Genomic DNA, 23376 nt, shown 5'->3' on the forward strand with positions numbered 1-23376 from the left:
AATAATACCCATATCATAGAATGTTTTAGTGGATTAGGATTATAAATGTAATGTGCTTAAGAACACTAACTAGCATATAAATCTTCATTGTTTTCCTGAAAATATTATTCTGTATTGTAAACTAATGACACACTTTGTTAATGTTTTTGCCTTATTTTACTGATATTAATAGTGCTGCCATAATCTGGTTAATATTTATCTTTTCTCATTCACCTTTTTTACTCAAATACTTTGTAACATTATGTTAACATGTTTATGTATCTCTTCTGTAAAGAGTGTGTCATTAGGTAATTTTGAAAGGTATATACTTGTCTTTTATTGTCAAGTTACATTAGTATGATTAACTTATATTTGAAATATTTCTAACATATCATTCATTAACTTCTGCTTTATAGTTTCTTTGCTTCATTTTATTTTTTCCTATCTTATATTTGATTGTTCTAATGTATTTTAAAAACAGTTCTATTTTTATATTTTAATGGCTAAACCTAACTTTTGGACTACATATTTAACCTTCTACATTAAACATTAATCTGTATCTCTGTTCTTTTCATAATGCATGGGTTTTAGATATCTCGAACTCTGCAGTTCAATCCTCTATGTGCTACAGGTCCATTAATATAATTTTAAATTTTATACTGTGTTGTTTATACTGAGAATTAAACAGAGAACGTCATGCTCTAGTTTTCATAAAACGTCTTTTACCTTGAGTTTGGTCTAATTAATGGTATTTTTAAAGAAGTAGGAGGATACTGTCATAGAATGATCTTTGTTCTGCAAAGCTCGTATTGACATTAATTAACTAAACTTCCTTTGAAAATGCAAATTTTGCTAGTCTTATATAGTAGAAAAATTGCCGGAACTTGTGAATGAGGGAGGGAGGGAAGGAGAAAGAAGAAGGGACAAAAGGAGAGGAACAGGAGGAAGCAGAGGCAGAGGGAAAGAGAGAAAGAGAGAGGGAATGAATAAAGAGTTGCATCTGCACCACACGACTATTTAATAAAGTAACCCAAATTTATACCATTATATGGGCTGATTTCTAATTAACTACATGGACAAAAAATGTTCTAAAATATCCCAATAGAGGTCTAATTTGCAGCTGTTTGATTGTTTTTCCCTACTATTATCTGCAAAGCAATTATGCATGAATAAAGACTTCTTGACTAGCTTTCAAGGAAATATTGACCACTAATACATTTTAATTAAGGAATATTGAAGCAGAAGAATTTAAAATAACAAAACAAACAATGTTAAAACAGGGTGAAATTTCAACAGTAAGCAATTCTAAAATCTACTGATGTTTCGATTTCACATTTATAAATATATATGCATGTCTATATATATATACATGCCTGTATATATATGCATATAATTAAAAATTTATTTCTATAGGGTATGTATAATGAATGTACAATAAATATAGTGTCTTTGCCCTAAATCAAAAAGGGGATTTAAATCATTATTTGTTGGGGAGGGGCATTATCTTGGAAGGTTTGTTCATGGAATTGATGCCTGAGACCTTAAAAAATCAAGTGATAGGGATGCAAAAAGGGGATGGAGATTTGTGAGTAGAGGGAACCATACAAGGCATAGAGGCAGGAGAATGCATGGGAGTCGGTATTGCCTCATACTTCAATGTCTGGTAGACTTAGAATTCTAATGCTGAATTGCTTTGGAGAGTTCATTTAAGTTTGAAGACTCTGGTAAATTCCAATGATAATATTGTCTATATCAAAATTATGTTTTGGAGATTTGATATGCTTGTGTACGTATGCTTTTGTTGCATTACTAGCCCAAAGTAAGTGATCAATAAATATGCTATGAGTTATTATTATTACAAAGTTTTCTGTAGTAATTACTGTTGCCCATTTAAGACACTAAAATTGTTATTAAGACAATAGAATTATTTAAACAAACTTGAGCATGCCTAAAAAGAGCAGTAAGAATTGGGAGAAGAGAAAGAGGTAATCTGGGGCAGATTATGACCCATTTTATAAACCTCATCAAAACACTTAAACATTGGGCGCCTGAGTGGCTCCGTCGGTTAAGCGTCTGCTTTCGGCTCAGGTCATGATCTCAGGGTCCTGGGATCTAGCCTCAAAGGGCTCCCTGCTCAGCAGGGAGCCTGCTTCTGCCTCTCCCTCTGCCCCTACCCCTGCTTGTGCTCTCTTGTTCTCTCTCTCTCTCAAATAAATAAATCTTAAAAAAAAACATTTAAGCATTATTTTGGGGCAAAAGGGAGCTATTGTAAGTAAGTGTCCAATTTGGAATATAGAAAGCTCTCCCTTGCTATATGACGAATGGAGGTGGGGACTTGAGGAGTGAAACTGGAGGGAGAGATATTTATGGCATAAGTTAGAGATAATGTTGGCCTAAATATGGTAGGTGCAGTAGAGATTGATAAGATAAAAATTGAGATACATTTAGGCCTTACTGGGCTTAGAAATTTAGTAAATTCAGCATTGAAGAGAGGTGAATCAAGGATGATGAAGATATCTTGAATGTGATAAATTAGATATATAATGATTCTATTCCCAGGAATGATAAACACGGAAGGATTAGCTCATGTGAAGGGGGGAAGATGAGTCCAATTTTGCACATATATAGGTACAGATGCTCAGAGAACAGCAAAAGGTATACATCTAGCAAGTGTTTTGCTGAACTGAATTTTAGTTCTGGAGATACATCAGCTGAAGATAAAGAATTAGAAATTATCAGCATTTAGATTAAAATTAAAGTCATGGAATGAGTTAAATTGAATTGAAATACTGTAAAGGGTGAGCACATACCTGAGGAACATTCACCCACATTTAAATATCAGATGAAATAGAGAGCTCACAAAAATGTCCAAAAAAAGCAGTCTAATTTCTTTGAGAAGTGCAGACTTTTCTTTGAATTTCACTAAGTAAGAGGAATATATAACCTGTATGAGTTCTAGTTCTTGTAATGTGTTGGTGTCATTTTCAAACTAATTGGAAACACCTTCTATGATTAAAACCATTCTCTTAATTTTACATTAAGGTGTACATCTTTTGTTACTATCTTAGTCTACCTGGGTTGTCGTAACAGAATACCAGACTAGATGACTTAAACAATAGCATTTTATTATCTCAGAGTTCTGGAGGCTGGAATTCTAAGATTCAAGGTGCTGGCAAGGTTTGGTTTCTGGTGGGGTCTCTCTTCCTGGCCTGCAGATGACTGCTTTCTCATTGTGTCCTCAAATAGTCTTCCCTCTACTTACAAAGACAACAGTCCTATTGGATTAGGGCCCCACTCTTATGACCTCATTTAACTTCCTTAAAGGCCCTATATCCAACTACAGTCACATTGAAGATTAGGGCTTCAACATATGAATTTTGGGGGAACACAATTCAGTTCATAATAGTTACAGTATCAAAATAACTTGAAAACTTGACTAAGCTGTATGATGAACATGGCTTCAGTCAAAAAAAATTAATCATAAGAAAATAATCTATCCTTTAAGAGAACTCTAAAGACTTAAGAACTATGCTGATGTCACAGATAAACAAAAGAATCAAAATCAAAAAAAAAAAGTGCCTCTCCCCCATGACATATACTTGGTATAATTCCTGGCATAGATTAAGGTGTTAAATTATTGTTTTGAATGAATGTTTAATGAAAAAGTGGGACATTGATCAGTTCCCCCCAAAATAAATGTAGGGATGTAGACAATGAGAGGTTTACATAATAAGACTAAGAAATCAGATAGTTGCAGATTTTTATTATAAATATGTTAAAATTAAAATTCAGACAGGCTAGATGCCTTTTACAATGTCATAGTTATTTAATAGAGAAAAAAATGGGTCTGGAACTTAGTCATCCTAATTTTATTTCACCCACACCTATTCATGATATATGATGAGAATATATATAATGATTTGCAAAGCAAAGTATGAAAATAGAAAATGGGAGAAAAGAGAAAAAAGATAAAGGAAAGTGATATTCACTTAATAAATAAGAAAGAAAATTAAATAGTTGAAAAACCAAATTTAAATTGAGTTTCAACTAAAACGGATTTTTATTTATGAATCTGAAATGAGAAGTAGTAAGCTACCTTTTATGAAAACCACAAGTCAGGATGACCTTTATATATTTATGATTAAATAAAAAGCCAAGTTGAAGTAGGTTTTAGGAATGAAGAATAGAATAAGAGAATCATATCATAAATAAAGAGAGATGACTAGTTTTTTATTTAAATAAATATTTAAAATATTTTTGGACAATTAAACTTTTTTTCATAACAGTTAGTTTAAAATTCTTCACCTGTCTTTGTGTTCCCATGAACTTACAGTGCTGTACTTTGTTTTTTAAATTAAAGATGCTATATATCCGTAGTAGCCTGATAGAATATAAAATAAAAAACACATGTGATTTTATAAAGAAAACTCCAAACCTTTAATGTTATGTAAATGGGACTTGAATTAATATAAATATGTATTATTAACATGGTGTGGATATCTAAGTAGTATGGAGATGTCCGCTCTTCACAAATAGACAATAGTTTATTTGGAATAATAAGCAGATTTAAAAAAAAAACAAAGAAAGTTTTATGAAAACAAAATGAAAATAGTTGGCCTCAGATATTGTTAAGCTACAGTGCAGATGTAAACAGAGGAAAAATAGTAAAAATTTCAAGTGATGGCAATCCATGAAATGAACCCTAAGTGAAAATACTGATGTTTTAAATTAGATATGAAAACCTTATGCCTCCTGTTGATTTGGCTACCCCCCATAACATTGTACACCTGTAATTATTAATTACTTATAATTATTTGTTTAACATTCATCTTCCTCATGAGAATAGTCACTGTGCTTTGTCATAATTGTTTCTCCATGGGCTCGCAAAAGGCCAGGCACAGTAGATGCTCAATTAAAACTCCTTATAAAGCAAGTTAACATTATAACATATAGACATGTATTCATCATTTACCAAAGGCCTTGGTGGATCTTCATTGCTTGTAAGACGAATATTCATATGTGTTATTTTAACAACTTTGAAATCCTTGTAGTTTTCCTGAATGTACCATGTTCTCTTATACCTCCAAGTGCTGGCTGTTTACTCTGCCTGGAACAGGTTAGCTTCTATTCACTTTTCTAACCTCCGCTCAAGCTCCTTCTCTGTATTCCCTCTTCAGGCAGGATTTGTTGTTTTTTCTCCCTGGGTCCCTGCATAAATTTGGATAGGTTGTGTAATTACAGATTTATAATATAACTGTTCCTGATAGTTCCCATAACACTGGCCATATGGAAATGTTTATTTTTCTATATTTTCTGCCTCACTGAATTGTGAGCCCTTCCAAGATAGAAATTTTCTTATGTTATATTTCTGTACCGAGCTCAATACCTGGTACGCAAATGGTAGACATGAAACACTTTTATAGAATAAATGAATTAACTGAACAATGCATTTTGTAAAATTTCTTTGAGAATAGGGAGCAGATATTGTCCAAGATCCCAAAGTTAGAAATAGAAGACAATATAGTCAAAGCTTTATTGGCATCATTCCAGACTTAAATATTCACTATGAATAGTGAAAAAAGTTTGGTGACAGTCTGGTGGCTCCCGCTCAAGTAGAGATGCTTTTGAATAGTCTTTATTTATGAAAGGAAGTAATAGCTCTAAAGAAGGCCTCGAAATTTGATGGGTTGCCAAATGTGCATTTCCTATGTTAAAGCAGAAAATGACACTGGCCTGTTAGTTACTTTAAAATACTGTAGTGGTTTTGTAATGAATTTTAATACTATTTAATATCTTTTTTAAAAACTTCTTTCAATCAAAATGGAGCCATTCATAGGGCTGTTTTTAGATTACAGAGTCTATAACACCCACTCCCCTCAATGTGCTTCTTAAGCAATGTATCTCTGAGATGCATTCCAAGGGGAGTCTTCGTGACACGGTTAGCCATGGAGCAGAACTGGTTCTGATAAAACTTTCGTATGTACTTTTGTAGTCAATCTGCTAAGCATTTCTATTAACTCTTCTTCCCAAACAATTCCCAAACAGAAAATTAGTAAAGCAGGTCTTAAAAATATATTCATATATCATAAGTTGATACAACATTTCTGAAGGAAAATAGATTCTGAAATAATTACAGCACCTATCTGCAATAAATATTGTCACTGAAGAAATTATATCCGTTTGAACGGTAGGAAATCACCTACTTTGTTCTGTATCATTTGTCAATAATGAACCCTGGAAGAAAATTCTAGAGAAGTAGTAATACTTTCCATGTAAACTGACCTTTGCCTTAGGCCGAGAATATAAGATAACTACTTAATTTTTTTTCCAGTCAAACCCAAAATTTCCTCAATTATTTCAATGAAAGCAATGTGATGTTATTTGATATAATTTATTATTTTCATTTATTTTCTCTAGTGTATGAAATTAAAAGGACTTATAGCATCATTATGCTTTGGGCCATAGTATTATTGAAGTAAAGAAAAAAGTATTTTTGTATTCTTAGGGTTCTTTTATTGCACATTTCATCTTTAAGCCTCTAGTACTTTTTCACAATCTCTTAAGAGATTATGACTTTTAAGATTATGAAAGCCATATTTTTTATAAAAATGAGAAATTCTCTAAGAAGTTGTGATCTCCTAAGAAATTGCTTTAATTATGCAGGGGTTGTGAGCCAATGGCTGATGAAAAGTATATGACTTTAGATTCTTATATGAAGATTTAAATTAAGCTACATATATTAAGCCAATATATGATGTGTCAAACCATCACATCTTTTGATATTTTAATTTAAAGATACATGAAGAATCACATCTTTTGATATTTTAATTTAAAGATACATGAAGAATCTCAAAGCAAAACACTTATAAAGTCATTACAGTTTAAAAATCACATCCTTTTATTCCCCTTTCTTCTAGAAGGATAAAAATCAACAGAACAAAAATTTAGTTTGAAATTAATCTGTAGAAATATGTATCTTGTATAGACTTGTCAGAATTTTTTATAAGAAACTGTATAGACTGTTTTATCCATTTGCCACCTTAAACAAATGTGATAACTGTATCCAGTTATATTGTACAAATTCATAATAATGCATTGAAATCCTAATGAAGTATAAAGTATCTAGAGTTTTTCCCTCTAAATAAAGTATCCAGGGGCACCTGGGTGGCTCCAGTTGGTTGAGCGACTGCCTTCGGCTCAGGTCATGATCTCAGGGTCCTGGGATCGAGCCCCGCATCGGGCTCCCTGCTCTGCGGGAAGCCTGCTTCTCCCTTTCCCAATCCCCCTACTTGTGTTCCCTCTCTCGCTGTCTCTCTCTTTGTCAAATAAATAAATAAAATCTTTAAAAAAATAAAAAAATAAAGTATCCATAGTGCTCCAGTTTTTCATTCTTGCAAAAAGAGCTTTTAAGTTCAGTAGACTTGCTCTTGAGTCATTGTTCTGATCAAGTCACTCAACATCTCTAAGAAACTATAAGTGGGTAGTTTCCCAACTGTAAACTGGCAATGGTGGTTATGCCTCCCTTGAAGTACTCTTGTAAAAACTGGATGAAATGCCAAATGCCTATACAGTGCCTGGCACGTAGTAGGTTCTGATAAGTGATAGCAAATATTTTAGTATTATTTGTTACAGTTTATGATTTCTTTCTTCACTGTTAGTCTTTTTAAAACCATTTTTACTGCCATTGCTGTGCATTTTTCCTCTTCTAATTTACTTCTGGTTAACTGAGGACTTAGCAAATAAGCCAAAAAAGAATTATGTTTGTATCTAAAAGCTTGGAGTTGAGTTGGAGGACAAAGTAAAGGTGTTGCACCCTAGGAGTAAAGAGTATGCATTTCTTTCTGTTTGGTCACATGCCCTTTCTCTTTATGCATGCACACTAGGGTTTGTTCTGATGGTTAGCAGTATAGACAAATTAACTCAGGATAATTGAAGTATTATTATATTTATCTACCTTTTGATATTTATTTAATAATACACTGCATTGCCTTGGACTGACGGGAACATTGTGAAAAAGAGAGAGTGGTTCTGTAATATACACAATTTATTTCTTTTAATTTCTAGATGACTTTATCACTTAATATATTTGATTTATAATTATTAGTATTTCATAGAAAAATCATCATTTAAAAGTCCTTTAATCAAGAAAGAATCTACTTAAGTTGAGGGGCAAAACTGTAGAAATGTTTCTGTCAGTGACTAGAAAATCTTATCTATTATAATTATTGTCATTTCATCCTGTCAAGTAGAAAGACTCATTTTGTTAGTAAATATAAGGTATATTAGTTCTTAAAATTATATTATTTTTATTTTTTCTTAATTAAATCTGTAGGTTCACATCTTAGTAATAAACTTTTTGTTCATGTATCTAAGTAATAGTTTATCTCAACATTGGTAATCTTTGGAAATCCTTAGGAAAAACTGTTGGTTACCAATGAATGTGAATCTTTTTATAGGCAAATGAAGGCAACAGAATAAATTTTAAAAATTGTAGACGCACTTTGATTATAACTATATAAATATCTGTGGGTGTTTTAGGAGCAAAGAATGGAAGAAAATGTTCTGAAAGGAAACTAGTTGTTAAATTTAAGTTGTTATGAGTTATTCTTGGTCATATTGTTGAACTTGTAAGCTGAGTTTCATTATACTCCACATGGCTATTTTGAAATATGTAAATAAAGCAAACTAGCTTTTTTATTTATTTATGTATTTATTTATGTATTTATTTATTTATTTATTTTGCAAACTAGCTTTTAAGTTGTTTCCTGTCATCCTATGCCCATTAGGAAGGAGAATTTTAATACCCAGGATAGACAGACTAAATAAATAAATAAAATTAATTAACTCTCCTTTGTATGCCTCTGAATAAGCCAAAAATCAGACCAATTAATTTTATAACTAAAAGGACAGTTAAAGACGAATGTTAAATCTCATGTTATTTTACCTATACTCATAAACATCAGTTAGGTCTTAATGTTGTTGAGGTTTAATAGACTGAAATACTTTAGGCGAATCAGTTCTCAGTCAAAGGGAAACTGTTCTTAGGTACATGTAACTTTCATTGAATTAGTGTCTTGAAGGCAGAATTTCTTCCATTAGCTTTATTAGCATTTTATTACTTCACTGTGAAATTCCAGCTCTTAAATTTAATGTATAAATATAATTTAAGGTGAATTAATTTGAGTTTGAGGCAGTTCCTTGAACTTGAACTTGGTTGATAGCTTAATATTAGACTATAAAATTTAGCACATACATTTATTAAACTTATATTCTTTTCTAGAATTCAGTATATGCTACTTAGTTGCAATATATTCTGAACTATATTAAATAATGTTATTTTAAATATTTTTAGTAGTAATTTTAATTAATAATTTTTTATTAATTACCAAATGAGAATACATGTAGTTTTGGGGAAAGAGGTCAAGCAAAAGAAAAACATAGTTTATACCAGTTTAGTGGCATACTCAAAAGGATCTAAAAAGTTGTGTATTAATTTGGTAGCATTTTACCCCAATTATGATAAGGAAAGGATGAAAAATCATATGGAGTAGAGAAGTTATTGCAAATTAAATGGAAACCTAATTATGGTCAAGATGTTAAGCTTTTATGATGGCATTTTTCTCTAACATAAATAATGGATAGACTATAAGACTTTCTTCACATACCTGGAACATCCCCCACACACATGGATGCATACAGAAGCCTGACAGTTTGATTCTCAGACGCTTGCCTTTGAAAACAAAATCATGGCCCTGATTTCTAGTCCAAAGCAATATTGTGAAATATCTTTAAAAGTGGAAAAACGAAATGTGATTGTTTTCCGTAGATAAACAAATGAAGAAAACCCTCTATTTTTTGGTAACTTCACATTGTCCCTTCTATATCTGATGATACCACTCAGTGTTGAAAGTGAAAATTTTAATTTTCAGATTTTTTCCAGTGACCTTAAGTCCTGCCATTAGCCAACTTTGTTATTTCCTTGCTAGGAATTATTTGTAAACTCGTATGGAGATATCCCACTACTTCTCACTAATTCATAAATAAATGACCATCAATCATTTTGATTGACAGCCTCTGGTTTGGCACAAACAATATGACCAGAATTAATTATTCAAGTCCATATGATCACCAAACTTAGATTCTTTTATCATTTCCAACAGGAGAACATACCTTCCTTTTCTTGTATGTTTTGGGAAATGTGAATGGTGGATCCATAGACAACTACACAGCAGATAAAAGAAGGGGGATGGCATGAAGCAGGACATGGATATTGTGAAGTCACACTCAATCTGGTTACATCTCTGATATCTGTGATATTCTTGCTGAAATTTCCATTATTTTGATGGACATTACTGTATCTCTCTTATTTAAGTGGCAAGGGGTTGCTATTAGGCTTTAAAAAAAATTATCTTAGAAATCCCATAAAAGGAAAAGCAAACCAAAATGGCGAAGAAATTGTCAATTAAAGAAACATATAGCTAATCCCATAGCATCCAGGCAAGTTACAGATGCACAGGTCTTACAGATGTCTAATATATTGGGATGGTCAGCTGAGAATAGAGAAATAGTAGAGATACTTATTTGTAAACAACACGTGGCTAAATGCACTGGAGTTGTACATTTCTTCTAAATACACAATAAAAATAGATACAACCATACTGGAAATACAATTAAATTGTTCCCTTGGGACATTACAAAGGCAGCAATCACCCATTGTTCCAAAACTGGTCTACCAAGATTATAAGGTTTTACTGGATTTTGAATATAAATAAAACAATTGCATCTAGACTAAACTCCCATTTTGTCTATATATACCGCTCATCTGTTAAGCAAGAAATCTAAATCTCTTTCTAGGATGCATCTTCCTAAATATTTCCAATAACTCCCTGAGATGCTTACATGTGTGGTTAGAAAATGTTTTAGCACCTCTAATCTGATGTTCCAGAGATGTGTGACTTAATCACAGCACCGCCTGTATCTTGTAAATCCTTCAGTGCTGCTATTCTTGCCCCTTTTGGGTTTCTGCTACTTTGTCTCTTGTGAGAAGAATGTCTACTGCTATGGATTTTCTCCTCCTGGTAAACCTCCAGTGCTCCCTCTCTTCTCAGCCAAAAAGTCCTTCCTGCTTTTCACAATCAACTGGCTGAAAGGTGCTTCCCACAGCAGAGCTCATATAAAAAGAAGACTTGGGTGCAGAGAAAGGTTAAGTAACTTGCCTTAAATTATAATATTATTAGTAAAGACAAGAGCAGAGATCTGGGTGATTACCCAGTTCTCTTTGTAACGAGCAAGTTAAATTGATTCTTATTCAACTTTAATTAGAATTGGTTTCATCCAGTTATTTTTAAGTAGGTATCAACTTCAGAAATAATAGTGGGTGGCTTCTCACAAGTAGAGCATGCCAGTAGTGACAGGTCAGGGTCTATATTTGAGACTATGGCTAATTTCTCCCAATTTTCGGAAAGCTAAGTCCAGACCGTTATGATTGGACAACTATCAGCAAAATCCAATATGCTGGATACTTGCTTAATTGGCTGATATATTCTAGACACAAATTGTCTTGTCTGCCTGTGTGGAGTCCCTGCTGATTAGTTTTTAAATTAACAATTAGAATGAGGAGCATTTGGTATCAGTGGGAGGTACAAAGCTGGTTTTTTTGTTTGTTTGTTTATTTATTTATTTATTTATTTATTTATTTAGAACCATAAGGTCAGAAGTGGACTTGTGTTTAAAACATTCTTTACCTCAGGTGAGGTTTTTCTCAAGCTGGTTCATAATTTTGCTTTTTTTTTTTTTAAAATAATGATTTGTTTCAAGTGTTGTTCCTTCAGGCTTTGTCATCTAGAACAGGGACAGGTTCCTTTCAGTTGTTTCTCATTTTGAGGTATCTTTCTTCTATTCTAATGACCCATTTTTTTTACAATGTGCTACTAAGGCTATCTTGCCCAATACCAGAAGATGCTAATGCTTGTATTACAGATGAAATAACCAATGTTGTTAAAAAAATGAAAATGCACATTGTATTTCCTATTAGAAGATAAATAAATGAATAATTAGATATCTAGAAATACATATTTTTGGAATGATGAGCTAAGTATACTATATATGTGTTAGTTATCACTGGGATTACATCTTTCTAAAAAGTTTCTAAGGATAAAGATTAAAATAGTAAACAGGGCTGCTTATAAAACTGAAGGAATCAAAACTTAAATTAGAAGGTGTATACTGACTTACAAAAATGGAGCTGTTTTGATATTTAGCCACCAACCCTGTTCTTAGATATGAAATCAAATAGGATAAAAATGTGTGTTTTGGGGGCAGCTGGGTGGCTCAGTTGTTAAGCGGCTGCCTTCAGCTCAGGTCATGATCCTAGGGTTCTGGGATCGAGCCCCGCATCAGGCTCCCTGCTCAGTGGGAAGCCTGTTTCTCCTCTCCCACTCCCCCTGCTTGTGTTCCCTCTCTCGCTGTGTCGCTCTCTGTCAAATAAATAAATAAAATCTTAAAAAAAAATGTGTGTTTTTATTGTGCCTATTAGTAAATAAGCGGCTCAGTTTAGGAAAAAAGTTTATTAGAAGGTCAAAAGCTCTGTGTGAGAGCTCATAGTTGCAAAAGTAACAGAATGCTACTTTGTGTTCAGTTTTGGCAGAGACTTAAAGGATGATATCAACTTAGAAGTTGCCAGGTACCTCTGGCAAAGTGAATTGGTAGACCATCTATGCTGATAGTGGAGACCACTCCCCACCTCAGTGGTATAAGCAGTTGAGATTGGAACCTAGGGATGGAAGTCAGGCATTTTTTTTTTTTTTAATTGCTAGTGCTTCGTTGTTCCTACAGATGGATAAGAAGGTTAGGCATCTTTCTTTCCTCCAGCCAAGTGAAGGACTTCAATAGTTTTACCCTAAGATCTACAGACTTTTTCCATCTACAAAAGACAGGGCTTCATTTTCTCTTACCACTTCTCCTTCAATCATCATCATGTCTATAACCCTGAAAAGATGAGCCCCTGTGGCTATGAGCGTAGAAGGGAGGAGGCAAAGAACAAAGTAGGCCAGTGAAAGAAAGAACAAAGTTGATTTATAGCTGCTTCCTGTTACACACTGCTATTTCAACAAGCCATTGCATACAAGCAGAAGAGTTCAACTCTGGCTGACTTTAACTAACTAAATGAATGAATAAAATTAAATTTTGTAGGTTTGTTTTCAGTCTCCAAAGTGAAGTTTAAGAAGCACTCAGAGACAAATAAGGCTAAACAACATGGAGGAGCCCAGCCCCCAAACCCTCCATGAACCAGGGCTGCCATTTTTGTGTACACTGAATTTCATAACATGTCCTGCTGTTGCTCATTCAACACGGGTTGCTCTCACTAGCACAGTCACTCCTGTCCAGGAAACTCAATATTGTTGCTGCTACCTCTACCACATGCCCCAGGAATGGACCTTCCATGGTTCCTAATCTTTGCATTAATAACTCCCAATTCAGAGGTTATGATGAATGCATCTAGTTGGACGAGCCTGTGTCATATGCCTACACTCTGGCTACAAAGAGGTTGGGAGAGAAAGTATCTAGGATTTTTTTTTTTTTTGTGGGAGGTGGGAAATACCCCAAATATAAGTTTAAATTTTAGCCCCCATAATTGATGAGACCTAACAATTTACCTGTTTTTACAGATACTTAAAGATCCCAAATCTGAGAACCATAATATAAGAAACACAATTTCTAAAAAAAAAAAGAAACCCAATTTCTGAGGTCTTTGACTCCTCAAAATTGTGCCCTCTTCTTTCCTAGTTAGCCCCAACTCAGTCTTCCTGTTAGGATTTGCATATTTGTCATTTATAGAGCCTCTGTTTTCATTACAAAGAATAAAGTCAAACTATATTAGGCCAATGTTTGTTTATTTCACTAGAATATAATTCTTCCTTCCCTCCTTCCCTCCTTTCTATTCTCTCTCCTTCCTTCCTTCCCTCTTTCCTTCCTTTCTTTCCTTCTATTGAAAACTCAGTGCCTAGAGTAGTGCCTGGAACATATTAGATGCTGATTAAATTGCAGCTGAATGAATGAATGAGGGAGAGATAGAGTGAATGTTTGTGAAAAAATATATCATAAGAAAATGCTCATGATATAAGTTATATGCAATATGATTTTTGGACTGGAAGGAAATATATCCAGATTAACTAAGACTGGATTTATTTATGGATTTATTTTTACTTCATTTCTTGTACTTTTCCTTATGTTTCTATTATGTATGATAGATAGCTGTTAAGGGGGAAAATGTGTTTAAGGAAAGAGTTCATAATATTTCATCAATATTCATTATTACTTGCAAATATTTTTTACCAAAAGAGTATAAAATTTTGACTTGGACACACCTGTCCCCTTTATGTAGGCTTGGTGAATTGGGGTACTTCTTCATTAATATTGTTTATAAGTATCTAAATATCTGTCTTTGGGGACAAGAATGCTATCAGGCCTATTTATCTTGTTAATTTATGCAAAATATATGTCATATGGAAAATATATTTATGAAATTTTCTGCACAATTCACTAAATTATAATTAAAAGTTTAATTTATTATTAAAGTGTACATTTTCACACTCAATTCTTGAAAAGCTAAATAATGGAGAAAAACAAAAGAATTATATGACACTATATATTAGGATTTTGTTTTCCATAGACATTAGGTTTATATTAGCATTAATGATTTTGTTAGCATAGATAGTACAATTTATTGAAAAATGTACTGAGAATATAAAACCATATTCATTAAGTAGAGATATTTTCTTATAATCATGAAATTAAATTAGTTATCCAATCTAGATTTCTTTTGTTCCAGTGAACAAAAGAAAGAGAGAATTATAGATACATTTTTATGGCAGTGAATGCAAAAATTTTAGATAAAATTTAACAAATAAATTAACCAGTATAATAAAAGTGCAACAAATATTACCAAAAAAAAAATCTGTTAAAGGAATACAAAGGTGTCTCATTATCCAAAAATGTACAAACACATTACCAATAGATGTTTAAAAACATTTAATACATTTTTACAGCCCTTCCTAATTTTAAAACAAATCTCTAAATCAGAAGTAGAAAAGAAACTACTCAAATCAAGATTATTCAATTTAAATTTTGCCTAAATGACAAAAGGAGAAAATTAAAATAATTTCAATTAAAATTAGGATCTAAATTAGATGCTTGTTTGAACTATTTTCTTTAGATTGTCTTCAATTTCTAGGAAATGGTCTAAGAAAATAAAATAAAATTATTGATGTAAACTTTAAGTTTACAAAAAAATAATTTTTCAGATAAATTATAAAATATAAAATATTAAATATATATATATATATATATATATATTGACTAGGAAAAAAGTTCTAGAATATTTGGAAAGACAAGGGGGTGGAAAATTTATTTGAAGAAATAACAGCTTAAAACTTGCTCAATCCAGGGAAAGAAACAAATCCAGATCCAGGGGGCACAGAGATCCTCCAATAAAATTAATCCAAGTAGGTCTACACTAAGACACATAGTAATTAAGATGGCAAAAAGTAGTGTTAGAGAATTTTAAAAGCAGCAAGAGAAAAATAGCATTTACATACAAGGAAAACCCCATAAGGCTATCAGTTAATTTTTCATCAGAAACTTTTCAGGCCAGAAGAAAGTGGCATGATAAATGCAAAGTGCTGAAATGAAACAATCTGTGACTAAGAATATCCTATCCAGCAAGGCTGTTATTCAGAATAGAAGGATAGATAGTTTCCCAGATAAGATTAAAGGAATTCATAACCACTAAACCAACCCTGCAAGAAATGTTAAACAGGACTCTGAGTGTAAAGGAAAGACCATAAGCAAGAGTAGGGAGAGTAGGAAGCAGAAAAGCAGTAAAACTAAGTATATCTGTTAAAATCAGTGAAAAGACTCACAAAATAAAAGGATATAAAGTATGACAGCATATATCTAAAATGTAGAGGGGAGAGGAGTAACAAATGGGTTCAAACTTAAGCAACCATCAATTTCATATAGACTTGTATACAGAAGATGTTACATAGAAGCCACATGGTAATTCCAAACCAAAAACCAGTAATAGATATGCAGAAAATAATGAGAAAGGAATCCAATATATCACTAAAGAAAGACAACTAATTGTGAGAGAAGAGAGCAAGAGGAGAAGGGAATAGAGAAACCAAAAACAACTATAAAACAGGTAAGAAAATGACAATAAATCCATACCTATCAATAATTACTTTGAATGTAAATGGACTAAACACTCCAATCAAAAGACATAGGATGACAAAATAGATAACAGGACTCATCTATGTACTCCCTACGAGAGACACATTTCAGACTTAAAGACACATGCAGATTGAAAATGAAGGGTTGGAAAAGCATTTATCATGCAAATGGATGTGAAAAGAAAGCCAGGATAGCAATATTTATATGGGACAAAGTAGACTTTAAAAGAAAGACTGTAAAAAGAGACAAAGAAGGCACTATATAATCATGAAGGCACAATTGAACAAGAAGATATAACAATTATAAATATTTATGCACCTAACATGGGAGCAACCAAACACTTCAAGTAATTAATAACAAACATAAAGGAATTGATCCATAATACAGTAATTCTTTTTTTAAAATCCATGTAATTATACCATTAAAATAGCTAGTTCAAATATGGACCATTTTCATAAAGTTCCCTATTGTCTTATCTTTTTCTCCTTATAAATTCTTGGCCCTTCCTTATTTGGACTTAAATATATATCTCTTAGCTTAGAGGAAAACAAAAACACTAATTCAAAAGGATACATGCACCCCTATGTTTATTACAGCATTATTTACAATAGCCAAATTATGGAAGCAGCCCATGTGTCCATCAATAGATTAATGGATAAAGAGGTTTTACACACACACACACACACACACACAGGAGTATTAGTCAGCCATAAAAAAGAATAAAATTGTGCTATTTGCAACAACATGGATGGAGCTAGAGAATATAATGCTAAGCGAAATAAGTCAGTCAAAGAAAGACAAGTATCATATAATCTCACTCATATGTGGAATTTAAGAAACAAAACAAATTAACAAAGAAAAAAAGAGAAAGAGACAAACCAAGAGACAGATTTTTAACTGTAGGGAACAAACTGGTGATTACTGAAGGGAAGGTGGGTGGGGATATGGATGAAATAGGTTAAGGGAATTAAAGAGTACACTTAATCATGATGAGCATTGAACAATGTCTAGAATTATTGAATCATTATATTGCATACCTGAAACTAATGTAGCACTATATGTTAACTATACTGAAATTAAAATTAAAAACTTAATAAAATTTAAAAATTATAGAAGATGCAATATAATCTGTGTAAGTAGATCTGTAAGAACAAAATTTCAGACAAGAATGAGGCTAAATATTATAGATAGCTTCACTCTTATAAATGTCCCATTTTGAGAATTTGGTGTCAAGTACTCATTTTTTGTCTGTTTACTTTTATGGGTTATCAGATAAAATTAGTCATTGTACAGAAAGCACTATGTAGGAAAAGATATGAAACTTTTCTTGTCATCAATACTTGCACAAAATTTCTTATAGATTTATCTAAGAAAACGGTGCCTTTTATTGATATCTGCAGAGAGTGCTGCAAATCATTGACATTAATACTTTGTTTATAATGAAGTACATTGTGCTTGATTATTGATATGTCTAATTATTAAATAATATTATTTAATAAGTTTTTTTTTTGTACAGCTTCAAGGCAACTTAATTTTATTCAGGTTAGTTAACATTATTTATTGTTCTGTACATTCATCCTATAGTTATAATAGTAACATAAATTCTTACCCAGAAAGTGAGAAATAATATACTTGACTAGCTTTAGTGCCTCCAAGAGTATTGAGTGGTTATATTCCTTGAGAAAACATAGTGAGATTTTTTTTTTTTTTTGTATAGGATTCTTTATTTTTTTTTAATTTTTTTTTTATTCTTATGTTAATCCCCATACATTACATCATTAGTTTTAGATGAAGTGTTCCATGATTCATTGTTTGTGCATAACACCCAGTGCTCCATGCAGAACGCACCCTCCTCAATACCCACCACCAGGCTAACCCATCCTCCCACCCCCCTCCCCTCTAGAACCCTGTTTGTTTTTCGGAGTCCATCGTCTCTCATGGTTCGTCTACCCCTCCGATTTCCCCCGCTTCATTCTTCCCCTCCCGCTACCTTCTTCTTCTTCTTTTTTTTTTTTCCTTAACATATATTGCATTATTTGTTTCAGAGGTACAGATATGAGATTCAAGTGTCTTGCACAATTCACAGCGCTTACCAGAGCACATACCCTCCCCAGTGTCTATCACCCAGTCACCCCATCCTTCCCACCCCACCCCCCACTCCAGCAACCCTCAGTTTGTTTCCTGAGATTAAAAATTCCTCATATCAGTGAGATCATATGATACATGTCTTTCTCTGTTTGACTTATTTCACTCAACATAATACCCTCCAGTTCCATCCACGTCGTTGCAAATGGCAAGATCTCATTCCTTTTGATGGCTGCATAATATTCCATTGTATATATATACCACATCTTCTTTATCCATTCATCTGTCGATGGACATCTTGGCTCTTTCCACAGTTTGGCTATTGTGGACATTGCTGCTATAAACATCGGGGTGCACGTACCCCTTCGGATCCCTACTTTTGTATCTTTGGGGTAAATACCCAGGAGTGCAATTGCTGGGTCGTATGGTAGCTCTATTTTCAACTTTTTGAGGAACCTCCATACAGTTTTCCAGAGTGGCTGCACCAGCTTGCATTCCCACCAACAGTGTAGGAGGGTTCCCCTTTCTCCGCATCCCCGCCAACATCTGTCATTTCCTGACTTGTTAATTTTAGCCATTCTGACTGGTGTGAGGTGGTATCTCATTGAGGTTTTGATTTGGATTTCCCTGATGCCAAGCGATATTGAGCACTTTTTCATGTGTCTGTTGGCCATTTGGATGTCTTCTCTGGAAAAATGTCTGTTCATGTCTTCTGCCCATTTCTTGATTGGATTCTTTGTTCTTTGGGTGTTGAGTTTGATGAGTTCTTTATAGATTTTGGATACTAGCCCTTTATCTGATATGTCATTTGCAAATATCTTCTCCCATTCTGTCGGTTGTCTTTTGGTTTTGTTGACTGTTTCCTTTGCTTTGCAAAAGCTTTTTATCTTGATGAAGTCCCAATAGTTCATTTTTACCCTTGCCTCCCTTGCCTTTGGCGATGTTTCTAGGAAGAAGTTGCTTCGGCTGAGGTCAAAGAGGTTGCTGCCTGTGTTCTCCTTTAGGATTTTGATGGACTCGTGTCTCACATTGAGGTCTTTCAACCATTTGGAGTCTATTTTTGTGTGTGGTGTAAGGAAATGGTCCAGTTTCATTCTTCTGCATATGGCTATCCAATTTTCCCAACACCATTTGTTGAAGAGACTGTCTTTGTTCCATTGGACATTCTTTCCTGCTTTGTCAAAGATGAGTTGACCATAGAGTTGAGGGTCCATTTCTGGGCTCTGTATTCTGTTCCACTGATCTGTGTGTCTGTTTTTGTGCCAGTACCATGCTGTCTTGATGATGACAGCTTTGTAATAGAGCTGGAAGTCCGGAATTGTGATGCCGCCGGCTTTGCTTTTCTTTTTCAACATTCCTCTGGCTATGCGGGGTCTTTTCTGGTTCCATACAAATTTTAGGATGATTTGTTCCATTTCTTTGAAAAAAGTGGATGGTATTTTGATGGGGATTGCATTGAATGTGTAGATTGCTCTAGGTAGCATTGACATCTTCACAATATTTGTTCTTCCAATCCATGAGCATGGAACGTTTTTCCATTTCTTTGTGTCTTCCTCAATTTCTTTCATGAGTGTTTTATAGTTTTCTGAGTACAGATCCTTTGTCTCTTTGGTTAGATTTATTCCTAGGTATCTTATGGTTTTGGGTGCAATTGTAAATGGGATCGACTCCTTCATTTCTCTTTCTTCTGTCTTGTTGTTGGTGTATAGGAATGCCACTGACTTCTGTGCATTGATTTTATATCCTGCCACTTTACTGAATTCCTGTATGAGTTCTAGCAGTTTTGGGGTGGAGTCTTTGGGGTTTTCCACATAAAGTATCATATCATCTGCAAAGAGTGAGAGTTTGACTTCTTCCTTGCCAATTTGGATGCCTTTGATTTCTTTTTGTTGTCTGATTGCTGTGGCTAGGACTTCCAATACTATGTTGAATAGCAGTGGTGATAGTGGACATCCCTGCCACGTTCCTGACCTTAGGGGGAAAGCTCTCAGTTTTTCCCCATTGAGAATGATATTCGCTGTAGGTTTTTCATAGATGGCTTTTATGATATTGAGGTATGTACCCTCTATCCCTATACTCTGAAGAGTTTTGATCAAGAAAGGATGCTGTACTTTGTCAAATGCTTTTTCTGCATCTATTGAGAGGATCATATGATTCTTGTTCTTTCTTTTGTTAATGTATTGTATCACATTGATTGATTTGCGGATGCTGAACCAACCTTGCAGCCCAGGGATAAATCCCACTTGGTCATGGTGAATAATCCTTTTAATTGGATCCTATTGGCTAGTATTTTGGTGAGAATTTTTGCATCCATGTTCATCAGGGATATTGGTCTGTAATTCTCCTTTTTGATGGGGTCTTTGTCTGGTTTGGGGATCAAGGTAATGCTGGCCTCATAAAATGAGTTTGGAAGTTTTCCTTCCATTTCTATTTTTTGGAACAGTTTCAGAAGAATAGGTATTAATTCTTTTGAAATGTTTGGTAGAATTCCCCTGGGAAGCCATCTGGCCCTGGGCTTTTGTTTTTTGGGAGATTTTTGATGACTGCTTCAATTTCCTTAGGGGTTATAGGTCTGTTCAGGTTTTCTATTTCATCCTGGTTCAGTTTTGGTAGTTGGTACATCTCTAGGAATGCATCCATTTCTTCCAGGTTATTTAATTTGCTGGCATAGAGTTGCTCATAATATGTTCTTATAATTGTTTGTATTTCTTTGGTGTTGGTTGTGATCTCTCCTCTTTCATTCGTGATTTTGTTGATGTGGGTCATTTCTCTTCTCTTTTTGATAAGTCTGGCCAGGGGTTTATCAATCTTGTTAATTCTTTCAAAGAACCAGCTCCTAGTTTCGTTGATCTGTTCTACTGTTATTTTAGTTTCTATTTCATTGATTTCTGCTCTGATCTTTATTATTTCTCTTCTCCTACTGGGTTTAGGCTTTATTTGCTGTTCTTTCTCCAGCTCCTTTAGGTGTAGGGTTAGGTTGTATACTTGAGACCTTTCTTGCTTCTTGAGAAAGGCTTGTATTGCTATATACTTTCCTCTTAGGACTGCCTTTGCTGCATCCCAAAGATTTTGAATAGTTGTGTTTTCATTTTCATTGGTTTCCATGTATTTTTTTAATTCTTCTTTAATTTCCTGGTTGACCCATTCGTTCTTCAGTAGGATGCTCTTTAGCCTCCATGTATTTGAGTTCTTTCTGACTTTTGTCTTGTGATTGAGCTCTAGTTTCAAAGCATTGTGGTCTGAAAATAGGCAGGGAATGATTCCAATCTTTTGGTACCGGTTGAGACCTGATTTATGACCTAGGATGTGATCTATTCTGGAGAATGTTCCATGGGCACTAGAGAAGAATGTGTATTCCGTTGCTTTGGGGTGGAATGTTCTGAATATGTCTGTAAAGTCCATTTGGTCCAGTGTGTCATTTAAAGTCTTTATTTCCTTGTTGATCTTTTGCTTAGATGATCTGTCCATTTCAGTGAGGGGGGGTGTTAAAGTCCCCCACTATTATTGTATTGTTGTCGATGTGTTTCTTTGCTTTTGTTATTAATTGGCTTATATAATTGGCTGCTTCCATGTTAGGGGCATAGATATTTACAATTGTTAGATCTTCTTGTTGGATAGATCCTTTAAGTATGATATATTGTCCTTCCTCATCTCTTATTACAGTCTTTGGTTTAAAATCTAATTTGTCTGATATAAGGATTGCCACCCCAGCTTTCTTTTGGTGTCCATTAGTATGGTAAATGGTTTTCCACCCCCTCCCTTTCAATCTGGGGGTGTCTTTGGGTCTAAAATGAGTCTCTTGCAGAGAGCATATCGATGGGTCTTGTTTTTTAATCCAGTCTGATAGCCTGTGTCTTTTGATTGGGGCATTGAGCCCATTTACATTCAGGGTAACTATTGAAAGATAGGAATTTAGTGCCATTGTATTGCCTGTAAGGTGACTGTTACCGTATATTGTCTGTGTTCCTTTCTGGTCTATGTTGCTTTTAGGCTCTCTCTTTGCTTAGAGGACCCCTTTCAAGATTTCCTGTAGGGCTGGTTTTGTGTTTGCAAATTCCTTTAGTTTTTGTTTGTCCTGGAAGCTTTTTATCTCTCCTTCAATTTTCAATGACAGCCTAGCTGGATATAGTATTCTTGGCTGCATATTTTTCTCGTTTAGTGCTCTGAATATATCCTGCCAGTCCTTTCTGGCCTGCCAGGTCTCTGTGGATAGGTCTGTTGCCAATCTAATGTTTCTACCCTTGTAGGTTACATATCTCTTCTCCCGAGCTGCTTTCAGGATTTTCTCTTTGTCTATGAGACTCGTAAGTTTTACTATTAGATGTCGGGGTGTTGACCTATTTTTATTGATTTTGAGAGGGGTTCTCTGTGCTTCCTGGACTTTCATGCCTGTTTCCTTCCCCAAATTAGGGAAGTTCTCTGCTATAATTTGCTCCATTATACCTTCTGCCCCTCTCTCTCTTTCTTCTTCTTCTGGGATCCCAATTATTCTAATGTTGTTTCGTCTTATGGTATCGCTTATCTCTCGAATTCTGCCCTCGTGATCCAGTAGTTGTTTATCTCTCTTTTTCTCAGCTTCTTTATTTTCCATCATTTCATCTTCTATATTACTGATTCTCTCTTCTGCCTCATTTATTCTAGCAGTTAGCGCCCCCATTTTTGATTGCACCTCATTAATAGCCTTTTTGATTTCTACTTGGTTGGATTTTAGTTCTTTTACTTCTCCAGAAAGGGTTTCTCTAATAACTTCCATATTTTTTTCAAGCCCAGCCAGTATCTTTAAAGTGATGATTCTGAACTCTAGATCTGACATTGTACTAATGTCCGTATTGAGTAGGTCCCTGGCAGTCGGTACTACCTCTTGTTCTTTTTGTTGAGGTGATTTTTTCCATCTTGTCATTTTGTGCAGAGGAGAATAGATTAATGAGAGAACAAAATGCTAGCAGAGTAACAACATCCCCAGAAAATATACTCTAAACAAATCAGAAAAAACCTGAAGCGGTGGGAAAAGGAAGGGAAAGAGAGAAAAAAGAAAAAGAAAAAAAAGAAAAAGATAAAGATAAAAACAAAAACAAAAACAAA

The 23376-nt window shown here is 34.0% G+C and overlaps 1 protein-coding gene across 1 annotated transcript in view; it reads left to right on the forward strand.

The window, feature by feature from the left end:
- Window positions 1-23376, forward strand: part of MDGA2 (MAM domain containing glycosylphosphatidylinositol anchor 2) — an 802844-nt gene that overhangs the window by 466906 nt on the left and 312562 nt on the right. The gene's annotated exons all lie outside the window — the stretch shown is intronic.

The sequence above is a fragment of the Neomonachus schauinslandi genome, chromosome 9 (assembly GCF_002201575.2).
Source record: "Neomonachus schauinslandi chromosome 9, ASM220157v2, whole genome shotgun sequence".
NCBI classification, from domain to species: domain Eukaryota; kingdom Metazoa; phylum Chordata; class Mammalia; order Carnivora; family Phocidae; genus Neomonachus; species Neomonachus schauinslandi.